The following is a 12,791-nucleotide window of genomic DNA, read 5'->3' as shown; positions in this document are numbered from 1 at the left end:
TAAAAATGTTTTTTTCCATTTTAAACTAAAGTTCAATTTTACCAAAAAAATATAAAAGCCATTCTTCTCTGGGGGTAGGGGTAGAAGTAGGATGCCACATACAAATAAATTGGGATTAGACCTCTATGATCAAAGCCAATCCCTTCATTTTATAGAAGAGGAACCTTAAGCTGAAAAAGGTTAATCCACTTTCCTAAAGTCATACAGGTATTAGATATCAGCATTCAAATGCAAATTCTCTGGCTCAAAATCCAGACTTCTTTTCTTTCTTTTTTTTTTAATTCATTTATTTTTAATTCATGGAATAAAACAAGCATTTCCATAAAGTAGTACAACATCAAAAAAAAAAATGATTTGCCCATGAAAGCGCAAATCTGTTAAGTACAACTTGCTGTTCCTTTTAAATATATAATAAAGTTATCATTTTTCCTTCCTTATCAGTTTTCCTTCTTTCCCTGCCACCATGTCATATGAGCTCCCACTTAAGAAACCTGTTCAGCAATTTTAGTCCAAAATTGCTAGATTAATCATAGTTATTCTTTCGACAAATATTTCCTGACCACCTACTCTCTACAATGCCCCCCATATCAGTCACCAAAGGGGATGCAAGAAAGTGTAAGACATCAATGGAGAACTTAAAATCTGTATATGGACTGATACAGAAAACTAATTTTGATACAATTTCTGTGAAGGCAGAGATGACTGTGGATTGAAGTGGGAGGAGAAGGCTTTAATTAGGACATGACCTTGAGAAAATCTCTGGTCTAATTTAGTACCCTGATTTTGGGGGAGAAAAAAGCCTCCCAAATTGATTGAGTGATTAACTAGCCAAATGAAATATTTGCAAATAAAGGAAAAAGAATGGGAGTTCAATCCTTATGAAAGTTAAGCATCGGGGGTGTATAGGTGGTGCAGTGAATAGAGCACCGGCCCTGGAGTTAGGAGGATCTGAGTTCAAATCTGGCCTCAGACACTTAACGCAAAAACTAGCCGTGTGACCTTGGGCAAGTCACATAACCCCAATTGCCCTCCCAAAAAAAGGCCAAAAAAAAAGAAAGTTAAACATTTAATTAGCAATGATTATTAATAATTCTGATAATCATGGGAAGATGTATATGAACTAGCACAGAATGAAGAAAAATCAGGGAAATAATATATATAATGACTATTACAATGGAGTAGTAGCAACTAGGTGGCCACAGTGAATATAGTGCTGCTAATCCCAAATATCAGTGATTCCTTGATGATTCTCTTTCTTATTTTTATTTTCACTCTCTGTTAACCACTGACACCTTCCCCAATCACCTGCAATAATAGATACATCAACATCTCACCAGTCCTCTTCACCTGATCTTATTATCCCCTTGATTTATTTCCTTTATCTCTTTTTCCTTTTACAAATTCCTAGAAAGAGTCAAAAACACTTGTTACCTTCATTTACACTCCTTTTCATTTCAATCTTTTGAAATCTGACTTCTCATTCCAACTTTCAGCTATAACTACTCTCTATGTTATCAAAAATCTTTTAATTGCTAGATGCAGTGGCTTTTCTTAGTGCTCTCTCTATTCCCTCCACAGATTTTGACCCTGCCAACCACCACCTTATGCTGGATAGTCTTTCTTGCCTTTGTGCCTGTTATTCTGCTCTTTCTTCATTCTCTTCCTACTTGCATGACTGTCATCAGTCTTCTTTGCTAGGTCATTCCCCTATCAAGCTCCAAATTTGGTTGTTTCCCAAGGTTCTGTCCTGGTTCCTCTTCTTTTTCTCTCCCTTGATGATCTCATCAGCTCTCTGGTTCAATCAATATCTCTTCCAAATCTATATGTCCAGCTCCCATCTTTGTAAAGAACCCCAGCATTGATGGACATCACCTGGGTGTTCCTTAGGAATCTTAATATCAACATATCATGCAGAACCTATATTTTTTGCTCCTCCAAACTTTACCATTTCCACTGAGGGAACAACCATTCTTCTAGTCATTCAAGCTCAAAACCTTTGAGAAATTCTTGACTCTTCCTTCTTCACCAACCTATATTCAATCAGTTGCCAAGTATCTCTTGTCCATCATCCATGGCATCTCTGGCATCTGTCCTTTTCTCTCCACACACATCTCCTTATCTCCAGCTATTATCACTTCTTACCTAGATTTGTGCAAAGCAGCTCACTTGGTTCCCCTTCCTCTAGTATCTCCTCTCTCCAATCTTTCCACAGATTCAAAATTGAAATTCCTAAAACATATATATGACTTTGTCACATCCCTACTAAAAAAATCTTCGACATCTCCCTCCTCCACTTAGCATATAAAATCTTCCACATTCTGACTCTCAACTACCTTTCCAGTCTTCTTTCATATCATTCCATTCACACAATCCCCATTACAATTGAGTTGGCTTCATTATGATCAAGAGGGATTTATACTGTTGATGCAGGGATAGTTCAACATCAGGAAAGCAATCCATATAATTAACCATATGAAAAGCCAAAACATCCCAAACCACAAGATCATCTCAACAGAAGTAGGACAAGCTTTTAACAAAAGACAACACTCTTTTATGCTAAAAAAATCCTACAAAATATAGACATAAAGGGACCTTTTTAAATATCATATAAAAAGCATCTAACTAAAACTAAAAGCAAGCATCATATACAATGGGGATACACTAGAACCTTTTCCAATAGTAGTAAATCAAAGATGCCCACTCTCCCCAGTATTGTTTGATAAAGCTCTAGAAATGTTAGCAATGGTATTAATACAAAAGAAAAGAACTTTTAAAATGATAGGTAAAGAGGAGATAAAATTATCTCTGTTTATGATGATATAATGGTTTACTTGGAAAAACCCAGGGAATCAGCAAAGATACTAATTGATTCAGCAAAGTCAAAGGCTACAAAAGAAATCCTCAATAATCAATAGCATTTTTAAGTATTAGATACAAAATATAAGAAGCAATAATAGAATGAAAAATTCCATTCCAAATAATTACAAAATGCATAAAATAACTAGGCATCAGCTTCCCAAAGTACAGAGTAGACTTATATAGGTTCAAGTACAATGCATCTTTTAAGGAAATAAAGAATAATCTAAATAGCTGAAGGTGCTCATGGTTTGGTCATGCCAACATAATAAAAATAACAATGCTACCAATTTAATTTTATTTTTAATGCCATAACAGTCAAATTCCCAAGGAGATACTTTACAAAGCTTGATAAAAACAAAAGCTTTGAAAAAACAGAGATCTGGAAAACAAAAGAACTAGACTATAAAGGAACATGATGAAAAGAAGTAAGAATGAAGGGGGAATAGCACTTCCAGACCTCAAACTATATTATAAAGCAGCAGTCATCAAAACCATCTGGTATTAATTAAAGAATAGAGATTAAGGGGAGGCTAGGTGGTGCAGTGAATAGAGCACCTGCCCTGGAGTCAAGAGGACCTGAGTTCAAATCCAGACTCAGACACTTAAAACTTGCTCTCCGTGTGAGCTTGGGCAAGTGGCTTAACCCCAACTGCCCTCCAAAAAACAAAACAAAACAAAAAAGAGTAGAGATAAATTAATGGAACAGAGTAGACAAAGGAGATTCAGAAACAATAAAATTCAACAACCCAGTGCTTGTTAAAGTAAGAAAAAATGTTATCCCAGGGAAAACTTCCTATTTGATAAAAACTGCTGAGAAAACTGGAAATCAGTCTGGTAGAAATTAGGCTTAGATCAATACCTTACAGCATATAACACAATATGTTGTCTTCAGAAATACATTTTTTCCCAATTTATTTATTTATTTTTAGTTTTCAACATTCATTTCCACAAGATTTTGAGTTACAATTTTTTCTCCCCATCTTTCCTCTATCCCCACCCCAAAATAGCAAGCCTACTGAATACCCCTTTCCCCAATCTGTTCTCTCTTATATCCTCCTCCATCACCCCCCTAACTTTCTAGTAGGGCAAGATGGATTTCTATACCCCAGTTCCTATATATCTTATTTCCAGTTGCATGTAAAAAAATGTTTTTTAAACATTTGTTTTTAAAACTTTGAGTTCCAGATTTTTTTCCCTTCTCTCCTTACCCACGCTCAGTGAGAAGATAAGCAATTCAATATAGGTTGTACATGTGTAGTTATCCAAATAATTTCCACAGTAGTTATATTGTAAAAGACTAACTATATTTCCCTCCATCCTATCCTGCTCCCAACTTATCCTATTTTCTACTTTGACCCTATCCCTTTTCAAAAATGTTTGCTTCTAACTACCCTCTCCCCCAATCTGCCCTCCCTTCTATCCACCCCCCTCTTATCCCCTCCCCCATATTTTCTTGTACGGTAAGATACCCAATTGAGAGTGTATGTTGTTCCCTCCTTAAGCCAGGTTCAATGAGAATAAGGTTGTCGAATTCCCTTTCACCTTCCTGCTCTTCCCCTCCACTGTAACAGTGTTCTCTTGCCTCTTTTATATAAGATAATTTGCCCTAATCTATTGCTCCCTTTCTCCTTCTCCCAATAGATGCCTCTCTCACTTCTTAATTTTATTTTTTAGATATTATCCCTTCATATTCAACTCATCCTGTGCCCTCTATGTATACACAAACATACATATGCCTACACTCACATACATATTTATATACACTCTCCTATAAATACATGTATATGCATGTATATGTATGTGTATATATATGTATATATATATTCCCTTCAACTATCCTCATACTGAGAAAAGTCTTATGAGTTACAATTATTGTTTTTCCATGTAGGAGTGTAAATAGTTCAACTTTAATAAGTTCCTTATGATTTATTTTTCCTGTTTACCTTCTCATGCTTCTCTTGCTTCTTGAAGTTGAAAGTTAAATTTTCTATTCAGCTCTGTTTTTTCATCAAGAATGCTTGAAAATCTTCAATTTCATTGAATGACCATATTTTCCCCTGGAGCATTATACTCAGTTTTGCTGGGTAGGTGATTCTTGGTTTTAGTCCTAGCTCCTTTGACCTCTGGAATATCATATTCCAAGCCCTTCAATCCCTTATTGTAGAAGCTGCTAGGTCTTGTGTTATTCTGATTGTGTTTCCACAATACTCAAATTGTTTCTTCCTGACTTCTTGCAGTATTTTTTCCTTGACCTGGGAACTCTGGAATTTGGCTATAATATTCCTAGGAGTTTTCTTTTTGGGATCTTTTTCAAAAAGCAATTGGTAAATTCTTTCAATTTCTATTTTTCCCCCTGGTTCTAGAATATCTGGGCAATTTTACTTGATAATTTCTTGAAAGATGGTGTCTAGGCTGTTTTTTTGATCATGGCTTTCAGATAGTCCAATAATTTTTAAATTATCTCTCCTGGATCTATTTTCAAGATCAGTGGTTTTTCAATGAGATATTTCACATTGCCTTCTATTCTTTCGTTTGTTTGAATCTGTTTAACAGCATCTTGATTTCTTATAAAGTCACTAGCTTCCATTTGTTCCAATCTAATTCTGAAGGAATGATTCCCCTCAGTGAGCTTTTGAGATTCTTTTTCCAACTGGCAAATTTGGCTTTTTAAGGCATTCTTCTCCTCATTGGCTTTTTGGGCCTCTTTTGCCATTTGAGTTAGTCTATTTTTTAAGGCGTCATTTTCTTCAGTGTATTTTTGGGTCTCCTTTAGCAGGCTGTTGACTTGCTTTTCATGATTCTCTTGCATCTTTCTCATTTCTCTTCCTAATTTGTCCTCCACTTTTCTTACTTGATTTTCAAAATCTTTCTTGAGCTCCTCCATGGCTTGTAAACAATTCATATTTTTCTTAGAGGCTTTTGATGCAGGGGTTCTGACTTTGCTGTCTTCCTCCTTCTCCATGCCTTGATCTTTTTTTTTTATTCCCAAAGAAGGATTCTATGATCTGTTTGTGTTTCCTCTGCTTGCTCAGATTGCCAGCCAATTACTTGACTTTTGAGCTCTTTGTCATGGTAGAACTCTGCTTCCAGAATTTAGAGTGCTTTGTCCCAAATTGCTGAGGTTTTTACAGTCTTTACAGCCCCCACAAGCTCTGGCTCACTGGCCACACACCCCAGGATCACCACCCAAGAATGTAATCCAGATCCAAGCAGGTTAAAACAAGAGTGATTACCTCTGAATGGTTGTTTGATTGCCCTATGATCTGCAGGCCAGGACCTCTGGAAGCAGCCATGAGGTGGCAGCTGCACAGCCACCATACCTGAGCTGCTTCTCACCCTGGGGCCAGGGGCTGGACCACACTCTTCCACCCCACCTGTTCCAACAGAGTTCCACACTGACCTTTTACTTTGTCTTTGGCTCTTATGGTTTGAGAAATCTGGAAACCACCCCAGCTGCTGGTGATTCACTCTCCTGAAGTGTGCTCAGGCCGCAGGTGGTTGGGGCCACCCTGAGACCAGAACCACACAGCTCCCACAGGACTGTGCTTGGCTCCCAGCTCAGTGTCAGCCCTCCAGGCTTCCTGCAGCAGGAGATTTGTTTCTGTCACTTGGTGGGTTCTGTAGTTCTAAAGTTCATTTAGAGTCATTTTTTTTACATGTATTAGAAGTGATTGGAGTGGGAGCTCATGCCAAGTTTGTGCTTCTACTCTTCAATCAATACTTTTTTTTTTTCAAAGCATGTTGCCTTCAGAAAAAAAATTTTGACTGAAAGTATAGTGACTGAAAAGAGTAAAGGATGACTTGGAAAATATATCCTTAATTTACTCAATGTAGACAATCAAACAAATCCTAAAATTCAATGATTATTTAGGGTCCCTTTCTTCAGGTACCAGCAGTACTATTTTAAGTCATAGATGAAAAGGATATAAAGACATCTTGACTATATTCTCCCAGGTCTCACAATCTCATAAAAAGTTCATAGAACACTTTGAATATTCTTCTTCCATGTTTTTACACAAGTGATCTTCCATATTCATAACACACTTTCTTCTCATATCCACCTCTTGGATTCTACAGCTTTCTGTAAGCGAATGTAACTTAAATAACTAAAGGAGACTTTGTTCTGAATCCTGCCCTCACAGCTCCCATTGTTTACCTTCTTTCCATTTTGGGGGTATTACTTGGTATTTGTTTTGCGTTGACTTACCTGCACCCATGTTGTGTTCCCCCAATAGAATATAATAAGCTCCTTGACTGCAGAAATCGCTTTATTTTTGTCTTTGCATTCCCAGTGCCTAGTATAGTGGCATACATATATGATGGGGGAGGGGGAGGGGTTTTTGGGTGGTGCCATGGTTGCTTTGAATGAATATGGGGGTGATCACCATATAAGGCCATAAATGTAAAACTGCGATGTGATTGGCTCGGATTCGCTATATATTTTCTTGTGTGAGAGGGCGCTCTCTCTCTCTCTCCGCCATGTAACTGTTGAAGAATAAACCACCCCGCTTCACTCCTCCGCCTTCTGTCTGGTGTTTTTCCCCGTGAGGGGCCGGTGACGACCGAAGACCCGGGATGGGTAAGTGAGAGGGCCGTGGGGCTAGTCGTCTAGATCTGTTGTGAAGGCAGACGCCCGCAACAGATTTTGGCGCCCAACGCGGGGCTGACCTTTCGGGACGACTAGCTGGCGGACGGCCTGCTGGACGCAGCTGGTCTGCTCCAGTCGCCAGGCAGCCTCGAGGCCACTGTAGCCTCGGGAAGAGGATAGGATGGGAACAGGGCATAGTATCCCTGTATTTAGGCCGGAGGAGGAGGAGAAGGGGGTGATAGCGGAGCAACTTTATAAGCTCTGCGCCCAAAGGGGGGCAAAAATCCCCATTAAGACCTGTAGGGAGTTTATAGATAAGATCTGGGACATATGCCCTTGGGTCAGGCATGTCGGCATACAGGCCGATAGATGGAGAGTTGTGGGACAGCAGATGGCAGCTTTTGAGAATGGCTGCCCTGGTTCGCTAACACCCACTGATTTTTCGGTTTTTAAGATAGTGGACGCGGCATTGAATCCTTCCCCGATTGCCGCTTCCCGGTCCTTGGCCACACAGGTGGGCTCCTCATTAGCCAGGTCAGATTTTGAGTTAGAAAAAGGAAAGAATAAGGAATTGAAGGACCCAGGGGGCTTCGGTCAATATCCGTGGGAGGACTTAAGAGCTGTGGTAATGAATCAGGCGGCGGATAGTTCCGCTAGCAGTTCAGAGGGGGAGGATGAGGGTGGAGGGAGTGGGCGCCAGGAGGGCGCCCGGGGATCGAGGGAGAGAGGAGGGACCCGGAAGGGCACTCCCTCACGTAGGGAGAGGAGGGAGAGACGGGAGAACAAAGGGGAAACGGATGCAGGGGGCGTGCTCCCCGCTTCCGCGCCCTTTACCTCCGCCTTGCCACCAAGCACCTCCTGTTTGCCAGGCAATTACTGTCCTGCCCGGTCTTTCGCTGCTAGTTCCGCATATGTCGCCCCTCCCTGCCCTCCGCCCCCGCCTCCTCATTATGAGAAAGGGCGAGAGGCGAATATTTGTGAGGGAGAGGGGTTAATAAGGCGGAGCCTCCGTGTGGCGGCGGAGGCGGGCGCGGAGGTGGACTTCGCCTCTTGGGATGTCTATCCCATTTTCACTGATCCCCTTACGGGTCAGCGTACTCATTCTCCCATCCCATATAAGACACTGAAAGAGTTCAAAGAGGCGGTGACTAAGTATGGCCCTTCTTCACCCTATGTTAGGAGGCTACTTATGAACCTAGTGACCGCTCACCCCTGGACCCCGGGGGATTTTGACGAGCTAGCTATGTCCTGTCTAGACCCTGCTATGCATCTTGCCTTCCAGGCACAAGTGAAGAGGGAGGCCAGGCATTTGGCCCGACTTAGACCCGGCAGGGCCCCTCAAGACACTGAGCACTTAATTTGTGGCACTGGCCATTTTTCCAACCCGGCCGTGCAGGCAGCCTATGGGCAGTTAGAATTAGATGATGTCAAGGCCGCACACATAGCGGCCTGGGAGAAGGTTTCTGCCAAGGGTATGACAGGGGGCCCTAAATTAGTTGGCCTGAAACAAAGACCTGATCAGACCCCCCTTTCTTTTGTTAACCAAGTTCAGGAGACGGTCCATAGGACCCTAGGCAGCGGCCCTGGGATGGACATACTCATTAAGCAGTTGGTTAAGGAAGGCTTGCGCTCCAGGGAGGCAGCTGCGGTGGCATCCCTGCCATCGGAGGCCCCCTTGGAGGACGTCATAGATAAGTTAATGGACCTGCCCCCGGAAAATCCTATTGCACAGTTGGTTTGCACTGCCCAGGATAGGGACCGCCAGCTTGTAGAGGCGCTGGAAAAATTGACAGTCTCGAATACAGAGAGGGAACAGAGCCTCTTGGCGGCTATACAACAACTCAGCTCGTCAGCCCAGAAAGGTCCCGGCAAGCAGGCTTGTTTTCAATGTGGTCAATACGGCCATTATAAGACCCAGTGCAAAGCCACCTCCAGGGGAACACCTCCTAAGTGTTTTAACTGTGGACGCCTTGGCCACATAGCGCGGTTTTGTCGCGCCAAGAATAAACAGGGCAGCGAACAAGCCCCTTTGGAGACCGGGGTCTCCCCCGGATCTCAACCGCAGGGAAACGGCGGGTGGAGGGGCCCAGCCGCAGGGCCCCTCCCCCATCCTCGTTAAGCGGCAATTATCCTCAGTTTGTAAGAGTCAGGGCCTCTCCTGGAAAACAACCCTCCATCTTTACACTTCCCCCTGGAGAGGCGATAACAGTCCCTGCCCAGTTGCCTTTCCACCCAGCTGTAGTGACCGGCCTAGAAGGCTCTCCTGACTTTGAGGTCCCCACCCAAGTAGCAGAGGATATGGAGGCAATGTTGACCCTGTTTAATCCACACTGCACCCCCGTCTCCATACGGGCTGATCAGATCATTGCTAAGGCGTTTCCCTTCAGCCCCTCATCCCAGCATCCTTGCCAATTGAATTGGGCTCGTTCCATCACTTTGAACCGTCCCACTTTGATTATTCATGTTGAGAATTATCCGATCTTAGGGATCATTGATACGGGGGCTGATTGTTCAGTCATTAATTTGGATCAGTGGAGGAAAGAATGGCCCTTGATGGTTACATCCACACCGGTCCAGGGAGTGGGGGGGAACAAGAAAGCTCAGAGATCGGCTCGTGCCCTCTCGTGGTCGGTGGATGATAATGCAGGCAGGTTCACTCCTTTGTGTCTCCCCGAGCTGCCTTATGCTTTGTGGGGGCGGGATGTCCTTGCGCAAATGCAACTCTCCTTAGTAACCCCGGACTGCTTACCGGGAAATGGATAGGGACCACTCTCGATTTGAGCTTCGCCCCGAAATTGACCTGGACAAATAACCGCCCGGTCTGGGTTGAGCACTGGCCCCTTAAAGCCGAGAAGCTCACTGCTTTACAAAAAATTGTTGGCTCCCGTTTGCAGGATGATAGGATTGAACCCTCCTTTAGCCCATATAATTCCCCAGTTTTTGTCATTAAGAAGAAATCAGGAAAATGGAGGATGCTCGTAGACCTCAGAGCTATAAATGCCTGTTTGCTCCCGATGGGCTCATTACAGCCTGGCTTACCTATGCCCGTAGCTATCCCCCAAAATTGGCATATCGCAGTCATTGATATCCAGGACTGCTTTTACAGCATTCCCCTGCACCCTGGGGACAGGGAGAAGTTTGCCTTTTCTGTACCCTCTATAAATTTCCAGGCTCCCTCTAAGAGGTTTCAGTTTAAGGTTCTGCCCCAAGGAATGGCTAATAGCCCTACCCTCTGCCAGTTCTATGTCGCCCAGATTTTGGAGCCAATTAGGGATCAATACAAGGAGGGCCAATGGCATGGCCCTGTAAAAGTGGTTGGAAGAAGGCCCGGCCACCTTTCCTTTTTTCCAAATAATGACCCAACAGCGGTACAGCAATGGGTGCCCCTTCACAAAGTTAGGGATCTTGATTAAGGCACCACCCCCGACAGGTTGGGGGGTGAGGAGAATTCTTGTTCTTCTTATCTTTCAGATTGTCGACTCACCCTCCTCATCTTGGGTCTCCTTGCTGAGAATGCCGTGATGGAATTACGCTGGGGACTGCTTTCCACCTTCCCGAGACCCATGCCTGTGACTTCTTCGGCACAAGTTTTTCCTCGTTTATTTACAGTTAACAACACCCTTAAGCTCCCTGTTCTGCACCTCAACAATGACACTAGGCCGGTGGAAAGTAACAGGACAATATCACTTAATGGGACGTTATGTTTTCAAATCACACCCACAGTCGATCTGGAACTGTCACCATGTGTCGGGCTGTTTCCTCAGGAGGCTGTGTGGTCTGACCGCCTCAACTTTACAAGCAAGAAGATAAGACAATTAAGACTGGCTATTGCAGTGGTGAATTCCACCTCTGTCGATCCTGCCGTTCTCTCCGGACTGTCTAAGTGGCTGCATGATGTTACAACCTGGTTCTCACAGTGGGGAGGCTTAACCTCCTCCACCGTGGTGTTTGTTCTTGTAATTATTTTGCTTTGTATTGTGTTCGCAAGCTACGGCGCCGTCAGGATGGCTACATGCTTCTGACCCAACAGGCCCTTTTTACCCTCCAAGAGGGGGGAGATCCTCAGGTATGGTTCCAGGCCATGGAGGACGTGTGACACCTGGGGTAAGACGGGGGTGACTCCATGACGGGCAACTCCTCCCTCCTCGGCCGCCTAAGACAGGACCCAGGGTGTCGGTGTCCTAGGACGGGTAAGGTTCGAGTGAATCGGAGGTGACCTAAGCCAGAGGCCCCCGCACCGCACGTCAGAGTCCTTGGGACAGGACCCCTGAGTGGTAATGGGATTTTTCCGTGGTCCTTCGGGCAAGAAGCATGGTCACCTGTGTCGCCTGTAGCGAGAAGCTTAGCAGTCTGCACTGCCGATTCTTTTGGCATATAGAATTTTCGTTTGCTTTAAAGATAAAGGGGGAGTTGATGGGGGAGGGGGAGGGGTTTTTGGGTGGTGCCATGGTTGCTTTGAATGAATATGGGGGTGATCACCATATAAGGCCATAAATGTAAAACTGCGATGTGATTGGCTCGGATTCGCTATATATTTTCTTGTGTGAGAGGGCGCTCTCTCTCTCTCTCCGCCATGTAACTGTTGAAGAATAAACCACCCCGCTTCACTCCTCCGCCTTCTGTCTGGTGTTTTTCCCCGTGAGGGGCCGGTGACGACCGAAGACCCGGGATGGGTAAGTGAGAGGGCCGTGGGGCTAGTCGTCTAGATCTGTTGTGAAGGCAGACGCCCGCAACACATATATATATATATATATATATATAGTGCTTGATAAATATCTGTTTTATGAATGTTAAATGAATATTCTTGGAGAAAATGCATAATGGTCAAAGAACACTACAAATTCAACAATATTTCAAATGAATTCATATTATATTATTGTAACAGCAAAACATCAGAATTTTTTTCTTATTAGGCAAAAAATAAGGCGTGCATATTATAAAGCTTTTCACACAAAATCCATTAATCATACTGCACATTGTGTTCTCACCAAATAAAGATTAAAATTACCCTGCACAGTGCATATTGGGGACCTGCATAACCTTTGCAAGAACTCCTCAGAACTCCATGGCCAGAGATCCGCAACCCACAGCCTGTAGAGCAGTTATTCTGAAACTGAGTTTCATGACTTTCAAGACCTCTCCAGTCATTTCAAAGAGTGGTATAAAGTTCTCAAAACAATTCATATTAACACTATTCAGTATAAAAGTTGATATGAGCAAAGGAGCTTTTAGAAAAAACAAGATCTCTGAGGAAAGATTAGTATAATTTGAATAAATTTACATAGAATAAAAGAAAAAATGAAGCATGACTTTAAAATACTCTTCCAAGGGTGGCTATGTGAAT

General features: G+C 43.1%; 1 pseudogene; it reads right to left on the bottom strand.

Annotated features, from left to right (window-relative positions):
* The window catches only part of LOC138153137 (non-homologous end-joining factor 1-like), a 194,676-nt pseudogene extending 187,600 nt beyond the window's left edge, over positions 1–7,076 (bottom strand).
* Positions 7,077–12,791: the final 5,715 nt, after the last annotated feature.

The sequence above is a fragment of the Petaurus breviceps genome, unplaced genomic scaffold (assembly GCF_028583685.1).
Source record: "Petaurus breviceps papuanus isolate PSGF00001 unplaced genomic scaffold, PetGlider_PUasm1.0 90977, whole genome shotgun sequence".
Classification (NCBI taxonomy): Eukaryota; Metazoa; Chordata; class Mammalia; order Diprotodontia; family Petauridae; genus Petaurus; species Petaurus breviceps.
This window is presented reverse-complemented; position numbering and strand designations above follow the sequence as displayed.